Here is a 12,996-nt window from a genome sequence, read left to right on the forward strand (position 1 = left end):
TCAGGTGAAGCGGCTGGTGGACTCCACATGTATCGGAGGAGGCATGTGGTAGTCTGCAGCCCTCCCCGCATCGGCAGAGGAGCAGCGACCGGGATGGCTCAGAAGAGTGGGGTAATTGGCATAGGGGCGAAAAAGTGGGGAATCCCCCCCCCCCAAAAAAAAGGCATGTGTACTCCTGTCTGTGCCCCTGAGCAAGGCAATGGAAAGAAGAACTGGAGTTGGTCCCCGGGTGCTGCAGCTGCCCACTGCTCCTGTACAACATGATGGGTTGCATGCAGAGAGTGAATTGCATTGTATGTAGGTACAAATGACAAATAAAGTGTATTGTATTGCATTCTATTGTATTGTATTCTACTCTATTCTAAAGCACAGCAGCCATATTTACACCAATACACTCGGCTGTACCTGAAAATTGTTGTCCATCCATCCATTAGCCAAACCGCTCATCCTGCTCTCAGGGTCGCGAGGATACTGGAGCCTATCACAGCAGTCATTGGGCGGCAGGCGGGGAGACACCCTAGACAGGTCGCCAGCCCCCCCACACCACACCACACCACACCACACCACACCACACCACACCACACCCACACCCACACATAAAAACCTAGGGACAACTTAGTTCACCTGCCTTACATGTCTTTGGGGGAAACCGGAGCACCCGGAGGAAACCCACACAGACGCGAGGAGAACATGCAAACTCCACACAGAGGACGACCCGCCCCAAGGTTGGACTACCCCGGGACTCGAACCCAGGACCTTCTTGCTGTGAGGCGACCGCGCTGAGCACTGCGCCACCGTGCCGCCATAAAGGGTTGTATTGGTTGAAATTTTAATTTATTCTGGCTAGTAAAGGATGACGTCACCGTTTAAGACGTTCTGTTTACAGGAAGTAGAAGTGGGGTTATTTCATGGGGACTTTAATCATGGGTCTGTTGGTTGTAGGCCTACGAGCACACCCATCAGCATTGACAGACAGACAGAACCAACTTTAACAATAGTCAGTGATGGTTCTTTGGTGACGATTCTTCTTCACATCGTTTTGACCAACAGGTCGTTTGCATATGACGTCACGACCTACAGATGGAGAGCAGGAAGTGATTTTCTACATAGGAAGCACTGTCACAAACTTTCGAGATGCCTATGTTTGGCGTCATTTACTGAGAAACCCCAAGTTTTCGTTGAGTACCAAAAGTTGTTGTTCACGAAGGGGGGAAAAAATACAAGAAACTGACCGAAAACGCCGGGGGAAAAAAATGGCTCGCGAACCGCCGTCTGCGGCCGGAAGGGGCGGAGTCGGTTCAGGCTGAACCAGCTCCATCTCGTCCATTCTGCTTTTCACTTCTTGCCCTCCACCGGAATCTCGCGCGTCATGAGAATCACGTGACCGCTAACAAGCTCTACCATCTGTGTTTGCTCAGTTGTGTTATCGAGACAGCACACATGCAAAAGCGTGTATTTCTGAGCGCATTATTATATACAGGGCTGCTCAAAGTGCCTTTTAAGTGTAGATCACAGAAATGGCGGGAACACTCAGTCAGCCTGCGGCGCTGCCGGAGCCTGGTCCCCCCCCCCCCCCGAGCCTCTGCACACTGCAGCTGAAGGATGGCGAGCCTTGCAGCCGGATGTAGGCCTGCTGTTCAGCGGGCGTGAGCAGGGGCGGCAGCTCAGCCCTGCGTTTCTGCCACACTGCCCTTCTCTCCCTCTTCTTGCTCAGTCTTCATCCTCTCTCTCACGCTGGGGTTGGCGTGTTGGTTTTGTAACTCGTACAGAAAGACTATAATAAAGTAACGAATGAACAGAACACCCCCTCCCCCATCACAACCATGGGTTTTCTTAACACACCACGACCGGAGATTGCTAGAAGGCCGGTTTGTTTGTTTTGAAATGCCTTTACCACACTTGGCGCGACAGAATGTTTTACTGGCTCAGAACTTATCTTCAGAGGGACCAGCACCCTGATTATCTGGGGACGAGTCCACCACTGACTCCGAGGCACCGGCTGGAGAAAGGACAAGATTGTGTGCTGGTTTTCAGTTTGAGCGAGAATACATAATAATGGCGCAGTCATCTCTCTGACACCAAGTCGTGGCCCCAGCTCTCCATAACGTGAACTGTAACCCTTTCCATCCTTCCATCCATCCTTCCATCCATCTATATCCGACCGGATCACCCTGCTCTCAGGATCGCGGGATGCTGCATCCTATCCCAGCAGTCATTGAGCGGCAGGCGGGGAGACACCGTGGACAGGCCGCCAGGCCATCACAGGGCCCACACACACACACATTCACACCTAAGGACAACTTAGTACGGCCGATTCACCTGACCTACAGGTCTTTGGACTGTGGGAGGAAACCGGAGCCCCCGGAGGAAACCCACGCAGACACGGGGAGAACATGCAAACTCCACACAGAGGACGACCCCCCAAGGTTGGACTACCCCGAGGCTCGAGCCCAGGGCCTTCTTGGTGTGAGGCGACCACGCTAACCACTTTCCCTTTCCACGTAAGACTTTCCATTTCCCCAAATGTCTCATTATCTCATACAAATCACACGTGCCGTACCCCTGGAAAGCAAAAGGCCGTGGCCGCAGCAGTTACCCTGATTGGGTAAGCAGTCTGCATCAAGTCTGCATCAATCAGATGATCTGAAAATATCATTACATCCTCCACCAGACTGGTGTGAGAGGGTGATTACACAAGATTCTGTCTGAAACACATCTACAGTACACACTTAACCATCTCTGAACAACACAGTTGTATTACCAATGTAACTGTTATATTATCAACACTGAATGTCAAAAACATTTATGGTATTTTTGAAATTAATGTCGCCTACCAACTATTTGCTGTCGAGTTGCAAATTAGATCAGGATGATTGAGTGTTGATTGGCCTACGGTGCACTTGATATTATGGCTTCTCAGTTATAGCTCAGTTAAAAAAACACACTATAGTCTGTTGCATTTAAAAATATCACATTTCTGGGCGTCCGGGTGGCGTGGCGGTCTATTCCGATAGCTACCAACACGGGGATCGCCGGTTCGAATCCCCGTGTTACCTCCGGCTCGATCGGGCATCCCTACAGATACAAATGGCCGTGTCTGCAGATGGAAAGCCGGATGTGGGTATGTGTCCTGGTCCCTGCACTAGCGCCTCCTCTGGTCGGTCGGTCAGGGTGCCTGTAGGGGGGATGGACTGGGGGAAATAAGCAGGATCCTCCGACGCCCTACGTCCACCTGGCGAATGTCCTCACTGTCAGGTGAAAAGAAGCGGCTGGCGACTCCACATGTATGGGAGGAGGCACGTGGTAGTCCGCAGCCCTCCCCGGATCGGCAGAGGGGGCGGAGCAGAGACCAGGACGGCTCGGAAGAGTGGGGTAATTGGGGAGAAAAAAGGGGTAAAACAATCTCCCCCCCCAAAAAAAATGTCAGCTTTGACAGTGTCGTTTCATTTTGCCCAGTGCACATTCATGGACTACAGAGTCAGCTCACAGTTCACACACATGAATGAAGAGGAGTACAATCATTCTAAGCAGGGGTCATACCCTCTTGTTCAGATCCTCTCTAGGTGATATCAACAACAATGGCTAACTCTTAGATTTAACGTTAAGGTTATTATAACTTTTTTTTTTAATCTGGAGTCACATATTAACAGCATTTTTACATAATCCTCTCTAGTTAGGTTCTTTTATAAAGTGATCCATCTATTATTATGACTTTAATTAGTAAGCTTGTGAAATCTATTCTCAGCAGAGGAGCATCGGAAAACATCTCAAGTGTGTGTTCCCAAGCACACCATCTGTTTTAGATAGCCGTTATAGTTTTGGGGCTCTCGGGCCTACGTTTGGATCCATTTATTTTCCCCCTACAGCAACATTTAGCAGGCCTTTTGGATCCTTGTTTGTACTGACACATGACAAGGTCATCGCATATTTCAACGTGTCAGTGAAGTTGTGGGTGTCACTTTGCTAACTACCGTGCTGTAGATTTTGCGTCACGGCGAGCTGAGAGATAAATATACGCATCTTGCGCATGTCCCCAGTAGACGTCAGAACCCATACAGCTTATGCAAAGCTAACAGTTGTTAGCAATGTCTTTGATGCAGCACGACGAGGGGGGATCTTGTGAGCTCGAACCACTGACACAGCTTCTGCTCCACACGTCTGAACTGAAATGACACCTTTCCCCACAAATAGAGGGAAACTTGTTTGGCGAAAACAACAACAAAGTCCTGCTCCTACAAACAGCTGTTGCAAAATCGGTGTAAAAGCATTTCAAATTGTGGTTTTAGGAACATTTGTTGTGTCCATAGTGATTTTGTCTCCTGGAGCAAACAAAGGCCCATCATCTATCTGAGAGAGCCTCAATTTTCCCCTGCTCCATAAACACCACTTTGCTTCCATAACACGGCACTAGGCCAGTGTTTCTCAACCCAGTCCTCAAGGAACCCCTATCCTGCAGATTTTCATTGTAACCCTGCATAGGTAGCCCTGCTTGTACTTACTCGACCAATCATCTCGCAGCACTTAATTATGCAAGGTGTGCAACATCTGACAAAACTCATTGCTGATTGGTTGAATAACTACAAACAGGTACCTATTCAGGGTTGCAAAGAAAATATGCAGGATAGGGGGTCCTTGAGGACTGGGTTGAGAAACCCTGCACTAGGCGATTTTCTCGGCCCAGAGGAGCGATACATAACCGTGTCCTTACTGCGGGTGTTGAAGTGTGCCCTACAGATTCTGGACTTTGGGGGGGGGGGCATCTTGTGCTGCTCAACCCGCGTGATGATTTTCTGGAGCGCTTCAAACCTGACACGAGGGCGTTTTGGATAAACTAGGTTGAGTACATATACCAAACCTGGGAGCAGCGCACAAGCTGAGGCGACTGATTCGTGCATCCCCTCTGGGCCCTCGGTGACAATGCCGGCGTCTTCAGGTGGCTCCTCCTCCTTCCCCCTCCCTCCGAATGACAAACCCTGCCACGGTGAGCTGCTGCAGGTCCCCCCGAGCATCATCTGCATCAGAGTCCTACAGAGTGACGTGTAAGCACAAAGCCTCACCGGCATCACTTTGCACTGTTATGCAGTAACTATGCACTAGGGGGGCAAAAATGTCCCCGACCTAAGTCCTACTCTGCGGTAGGTCACTGATTATTCCGACGTCTCATCTGGATCAGAACACAAAAATAACGTGTACCACTACAGTTTATGAGAGGTTTCTACTACGACTGCACAATTGCTGAAGACGTCGTCTACATAATCATGGCTGTATTTCAGTGAATGGTGCCAAAAGGGATCATACTACACAGTAAAATCCCAAGTGTTAATTTAACTTCCTGAGTGTCCATTTCACTCCGAGAGTGTACGAATGAACACTGTTTTTTTTTTACTGTGTATATGGATTTGGTACAGGTTGAGCCACACACCTCTCGATTAGCTAAGTTTGGAATTAAGATGCTGCAAAAGGATCAAGGTGAAGGCGAAAAATGAAAATAGTTATGTTGCTATTTCGGCGTGAAAAAGTAATGTATGGATCCCTTGTGTCTTGATTTTCTGCTTGTTGTTTTGGCAACTTAGCCACGATGTGCCAGTTTTTGGTGTGTGTGTGTGTGTGTTATGTGCTGGACTACTTTTCTTGGCTGCGTTCCACCACAACCAGCTAAGGGAGTGGTATACATCTGACCATCTATCTGCATCCTCTCCCAGGAAGATGAGAGCTTTCAGGACACACTCTCTCCGGAAGATGAATATGTTCAGTCTAGGACAAAATAATCATGACTAATTTTATTTTTCCAAAGCTCTGACGACAAGACATCATTACTCTTACAGATTAACTCCTGCGTCTGCTTTATTTAAAAACAGATGGACGTCCAGAGTTTAGAGTGCCGTGAAAAAAGAGAAGGGGATGTTAGCTCAGTGGTGTAGCTTTTAAGCAGCTGAAAATATGCCCTGCACAAAAAAAAAAACACGAGCAGTACCGGTCTGCCCACGGTAATGTATTAGGATACAGATAAACGGTCATACCCCTCTAAGCTACCAAGGAAACTCAGGGCCTCATTTGATGATCCAGATCTACCTGGTCCAAAGCGTCCATGACGTCGGCAGTCTTTTGGCGCGTTGCTCCTCCTTTGGCGTGGATGATTCTGATCAGCTGTTCTTGAGTACATGTGTAACTGGGCCATGAACTTCTCCTCAAGAGGAACAGCCGCAAGCTTCTGGAACTCCGCATTGACCTAAACAAAAAAAACAAAAAAAGACCGTGGATATATGGTATCCCGAATCAAAGGAAATGCAACTGGCCTTGGCCTGTGCACAACCTCAGCTTTAACAAAGCAACCGCTGAAGCATGCCTCTACAGTGGCCAAAAATGTCACTAGACCAATAAGTATGAATGTGGAAATTCTGTCAGTAAGCACAGTGTTGCCCTTAATCTCAACCACACCACATTATGACCAGTTGATAAAAGCTCACTGTAACAAAACCAAGAGACTGACTGACCACTTCAGTTCCATCTCGTTCTGTTGGAACAGTGCAGGCCATCTGTCCTTGAAGTCCTCAATGCTGGGTTCTTGGTTTACCGCCCTCTGTCGTCTGTAGGCAAATGCGCGAGCCATTTTGTCTGCGATGACCCTTCCGTTATTCCTTTCCCCAATCTCTGTCAGAAGTTCAAGCCCCTCTTTTTCAAGGCTTTTCAGAGTTTTACCAATAGGGAAGGATAGAAAAAAAGTCAGCTTTAGCTCAACTTGGCCTCTTCACTGTTTTTTTTAGCAGGTGGAGGATCTGTACTAGCTTTGGATTTCATGGAATTGACCGACAGCTCTGGACACCCCTGCAATTTGAGCTCAGCCCTGTAGTTTCCCATTTTGTACTTAAGTCGCTGTTTCTGACCATAGCAGCCACTGAATGAGCCAGGTTCTTTCAAACAAGGGTGCTTCTTGATTAAGGCCTCTGCAACTGTGCAGAAATGTGCATCCTCTGGGTAAAGCCTTGTATCGGTAAATTCTCTCTGCTAGTCTACTCAGGATATCAGACTTTATTCAGGTGCTGACAGTCAACATTTTGTGGCTTGCATGGTACTCAGAATTCCTCTTCTCTAGTCGCAGCTCTGTGTCACATGAAATTCGAGGGATTATAAAGTCCTCTGGCCACTGTTGTTTCCGAGATGACACACACTCAGGGGATGCGAGGATTAATGTGTCATTTGATGCCGACGAAACGCAGTCATCAGATTCAATTGTGGTGATGCTAATGGCGTGGTGCGAATCCTGAATATAAGCAAAACAAAAGAGATGGTGATTGACTTCATGAGGGCCGGCAGGCACCATCACAAGTCGCTTACCATCGATGGTGCCACTGTGGAGAGGGTCAGTAACATCAAGTTCCTGGGAGTGTACCTGGCGGACGACCTGACCTCAACCATTAACACATTGGCCATCGTTAAAAAGGCCAAACAGCGGCTCCACCCCCTCCGGAGACTTAAAAGGGAAAGCCTCCCCATTCCAGCCCTCACCCCCGTCTACAGGGGCACCACTGAAAGCATTCTATCCTATGGTCCCACTTCCTGGTTCGGTAACTGCAAAGCGACCGAAAAACACCAGCTGGACAGGATAGCGAAGACAGCTAGCAAGATCATTTTTGCCCCTCTCCCCTTCCTATTGGAGGTTTACCGTCAACACTGTGGTCACAGAGCCTCCAGCATCATTAAGGATCTCCACCATCCTTCTGACAACCTGTTCTCCCTCCTGCCATCTGGGAAGATATACAGGAGCATCTGTGCTAAATCCAGCAGAATGCTAAATAGCTTCTACCCACAAGCAGTCAGGATAATTAAAAACTGTGCCCCCCCCCCTCCACGGTCATGCCCATCCACCTACCCTCTAACCCCCCCCCCCCCTCATCAGTGCTGATCACTCGTTGACAGACACCGGCTGTACTGTATTTACCTACTGTTCTCATGTGCATTTCACCCAACAGTTTTGTTTTGTTTTGTTTTTTTATCCAAAACTGAGAACCACAGGATGAGGTCGATTAATTTTGTCAGCCCAGTTAAATTTGAAAGATGATATTGCTGAGTAATGTAAAATATTTTTTTTTCTGATGAATAAATCAAATCAAATCAATTTTATTTGTATAGCCCAATATCACAAATTACAAATTTGCCTCAGTGGGCTTAACAGCAACACAACATCCTGTCCTTAGACCCTCTCATCGGATAAGAAACAACTCCCTAAAAAAAACCTTTAACAGGGAGAAAAAATAGGAGAAACCGCAGGGAGAGCAACAGAGGAGGGATCGCTCTCCCAAGATGGACAGCGTGCAATAGATGTTGTGTTTACGCAATTTACATAATATAACATTGAAAGAGGATAACAGAATTATAATGGACTTATAAAATGTATGAAGAACATGATGCACAGGATGCCAAGCAGTGTCCACATGCCGTCGGAAAAGTCCAGGACCCAAGCCACGCGACCAGCATCATCATGTAAAAAAAAAAATATGTGAGGAGAGGAATGACAGGCAGCGTCCAAGTGGCGTCCACCATCACCATGGAGACCTGGGAGGAGAACCGACTGCAAGTGCACACAAGGGAGACTCACATGACACCATTCAAACACAGAAAAAGCGAAAGGAGAAGACATCATTCAGAGAGAGAGAAAAGACATGTGAACGAAGAGAACAGTTTGCAATAGTCATTAGTCATAATCAATTAAGTAATCAACATCATAATCTATACTCTATAATCTTGTCGGCAGAACAGTGGTTGGTAAATTCATTGAGACAGAAAACCAACCCGCCATGCAGTACAGGTTGTGAAGCATTCAACTTAAAGGCAACTAATTGTAAGCTAAGGCGAAAAGATGAGTTTTAAGTTTGGATTTAAAGGACTCAACAGATTTTGATGGTCTGATGGCAGCAGGCAGGTTATTCCACAAGAACGGAGCCTGAGGGAAAAGGCCCTGCTGCCACCAGCTGACTTCTTTTTAACTTTGGGTACACACAGGAGCCCTGTATTTTAGGGCAAGCCCATTTAGGATTTTATAAGTCAGCAGAAGCACCTTGTATTCTGATCTAACGTGGATAGGAAGCCAATGAAGGGAGGCAAGAATTGGTGTAAGATGGTCAAATTTCTTAGATTTAGTTAGGATTCTAGCAGCAACATTCTGAACCATCTGAAGACTTTTAGTACTAGAATGTGGCAGACCTGAGAACAGAACATTACAGTAATCAAGTCTGGATGAAACAAATGCATGTAGAGTCTCTGTATCAGCCATGGAGAGAAAAGGCCGAATTTTAGCTATGTTACGTAAGGCAGTCTTGGTGATTTCTTTAAGTCTTTATCAAAGGAAAGGCTGAGATCAAACGTAATACCAAGTTTTTTGGTTGCCACACTTTGTGAAACCACACAGTTGTCGATTGTTATCGTTACTTGATCAAATTGGTGTCTGTGTCTAGCAGGGCCAATGACCACTATCTCGGTTTTATCCGAATTTAAAAGCAGAACGTTAAGTGACATCCAGTTTTTCACAGTAGCCAAGCAGGCCTCGAAGGTAGTCATTTGAGTATGATCATCAGCGCTGATAGGCGCATACAGCTGAGTAGCATCAGTTTAGCAATGGAAATCTATTCCATAACTGCGTATAACTTGACGAAGAGGTGTAATGTAAAGAGAGAAAAGTAGAGGGCCAAGAACTGAGCCGTGAGGCACACCATATTTAACGTCAGAAAATTTTGATATAATATTACTATAGCAGACACAATGTGTTCTTCCAAATAAGTAGGACGTAAGCCAAAAGAGAGCTAAGCCAGAGACACCAAAATTACAATTTAATCTATCTAATAGTATACAGTGATCAATGGTGTCAAAGGCTGCACTGAGGTCCGGTAGTAGAAGCACAGAAGTGGAATCAGAGTCGATAGCCAGTAAAAGATCATTCACCACTCTGGTCAGAGCAGTTTCAGTGGAGTGACAGGGCCTGAAAGCTGACTGAAACGGTTCATATAGATGGTTTTCTTGTATATGGGTCGAAAATTGTTGATACACAACTCGCTCTAGTACTTTAGAGAAGAATGGAAGATTAGAGACTGGTCGATCGTTATTAAGAGACCCTGGATCGAGGTGCGGTTTTTTTAAGTAGAGGTTTAACCACATCTGTCTTAAAACTGCTGGGAACAACGCCAGTAGTAAGTGATAAATTAACAATGTCTAGCATTGTAGGTCCAAGAAAAGGCCAGAGGTCTTTAAAAAGTTTCGCTGGTAAGGGATCAAGTAGGAAAGCAGTTGGTTTAGAAGCTGACACGAACTTAGTCAAAGTATCAAGAGAGATAGTCTCAAAAGCTGTAATAACTGGGACTGTCAGTGACTCGTTGTGTAGATATGAATTTAGTAAGACAGGATCTGCAGGAGTAGATGGAGTTGAGGAACTAATTTTGTTTAAGATCTCATCAACCTTATTGCAGAAAAAAATCTAGAAATTCATGGTCAGTGAATGGTGAACTGCTAATAGAGGGCTGCTTTTTAGTAAGTTTATACACTGAATACACTGAGGCAAAATGCAAGTTTAAAAGGAACAATTCCTTCACAAATATCGTGCACAATATCTGAAGGAAACCCAGTGGTAACGTCAAAATATGAGAGCTGCTTTGACAAAATACAATTTGATTTCACACCATAATGTTCACGAGTGAGGGTAGGATGGAGCAGGAGATTGACAGGCAGATTGGTGCAGCATCAGCAGTAATGTGGACGTTGTACCGGACCGTTGTGGGAAAGAGGGAGCTGAGCCAGAAGACAACGCTCTCAATTTACCAGTCAATCTTCTTTCCAACCCTCACATATGAGGGTTGAGCTTTGGGCAGTGACCGAAAGGGTGAGATCGTGGATACAAGTGGCTGAAATTAGTTTCCTCCGTAAGGTGTCTGGGCTCAGTCTTAAAGATAGGATGAGGAGCTCGGAGTAGAGCCACTGCTCCTTCGCATCGAAAGGAGCCAGTTGGGGTGGTTCGGGCATCTGATTTGGATGCCTCCTGGACGCCTTCCTTTGGAGGTTTTCCGGGCACAGCCAACTGGGAGGAGACCCCGGGGTTAGACCCAGAACTCGCTGGAGGGACTACATGTCCAATCTGGCCTGGGAACGCCTTGGGATCCCCCAGGAGGAGCTGGGGGGCGTTGCTGGGGAGAGGGACGTCTGGAGTGCCCTATTTAGTTTGCTGCCACCATGTCCCTACCCCGAAGATGCGGCTGAAAATGAATGAATGAACGAATTAATGAATGAATTAATGAAACCATAATAACTGGGCAATTCATTTTCCTCAAGGATTCTTAAATGATCTGCATGAATGGATTTGGTTCTCAAAGTAAATACTCCACTTCTAACTGCTTTAGTATGGAACTCTGATCTTTCTGCGGTGCAAAATCTACATATGTATGACCCTGAGAAATTTTCAACAAATCCAGCAATACCAATTCCTTCTGCGCCAAGGTTGTCAGCGACCACACACTGAACTTTGCCTTTTACTGCTCTGCCCAATTTTGTTACAAATATCCCACTCAGTTCTAAAATTACAAGATCATTAATTACAGGTTCTAACACTTTCTCATACCCATAGAACGTCAAATAATCACTTTTGATTAAAACAGCCAAATAGATGGAGGACAAAGCAGAGTTACAGCCTGGTGGCAAATTACCCAGAATCCAAAACAAATCACAAATTTTATGTTTCCTCTTGGATGTACCAAGTGGATTCCATATTTCAAATTCATCGATGTATAATATCAATGAAATGCTTTCCTGCTTAGACAACAGTCCATTGTCTTTGAAGAAGGCACCATCAATGAAAGATTTGTATATGTGCACACCAGTTCTCGGTGGGAGTTTATCCACGGTATTCAAATTACCAGCCTGATCTAAGATTGTCTGGCAGCGAATAATTTGCTGCAAAGACTTTAAAATTCAAATATATTGGAATGACATACTATTCTTTCGGTCAAGGATATATTCCACTGGGTCCACTACATTGAGGTGTCTCTTAAAGCAAGCCTTTCTTCTCCAAGCACTGGAAAGTGGACCTTTATCTCTAATTGCTTTTGTAAGAGGGTTTGTCTCACAGAGTGCAGTGGTTAGCTTTTCAACAACTGACTGGTCAAACTGGTATCCATGATCTTGTAGTACTTCCCTAATTATCGTTTGAGTAATTGGCAGAGAAAGAGAACCAATCAAATAGTTTAACTCCTGCAAAAGCTCATTTACAGCTGCATTAGACACAAGATAGATGTTTTCTAACTTCAGGAGGACTGACGCAATTTTAAACTCAATATTCCTCTCCAAGTTTTCAGAATCCCTTTTGTCAAAACAGAATCTAAATTGATATTGCTGTCTGTACTTTATGTGTTTGATTAATTAAAACACATATAGATAAGACACACAATAGTGAAGTAACCAGCAGGCTTTTAGCATAGCTTCCGGCCTGCAGGCCCCCCACCAAATCAAAGATATCAATTGTCAGTGCTAGGGGTTCGATTGAAAGTACAAATACGGTGGGTAACAGCAGGCACCCCTGGCATATTCCCCTGGACAAACTAAAGGGTTTTTATGTAATGGTGTTAGTTGGAACTTCTGCACCATTACGGTCACTGTACATCAAGCAATATCTAAACTTCTAGCTGATGATCATTTGCCTATGGTAGTCAAAATTAAATTGAGACTAATAAATTAACAGTGAACAACTCCTCATAGCAGCTTTAAGTAAATTTAACCATCAAAGGGGAGCTGCGGCATGAGAGTGATAAGATGCAGTTTTCCATTAACAATAAAACTATCTTGTGAAGAAAAGAGCAAAATCGCCCTACTGCATGGATATAGGCATATCCAGTCAATTAGTAATAAGTGTAAAAGGCTTTTCAGATTGTCTTTCAGGAATCATGAATTATCTGTAATGACATCTCTCTTTAACCATAACTTAATGTGTGTGCATTCTTTCTCCTTTTTAATCATCTAGCG

This window comes from Lampris incognitus, chromosome 8, assembly GCF_029633865.1.
Source record: "Lampris incognitus isolate fLamInc1 chromosome 8, fLamInc1.hap2, whole genome shotgun sequence".
NCBI lineage: Eukaryota > Metazoa > Chordata > Actinopteri > Lampriformes > Lampridae > Lampris > Lampris incognitus.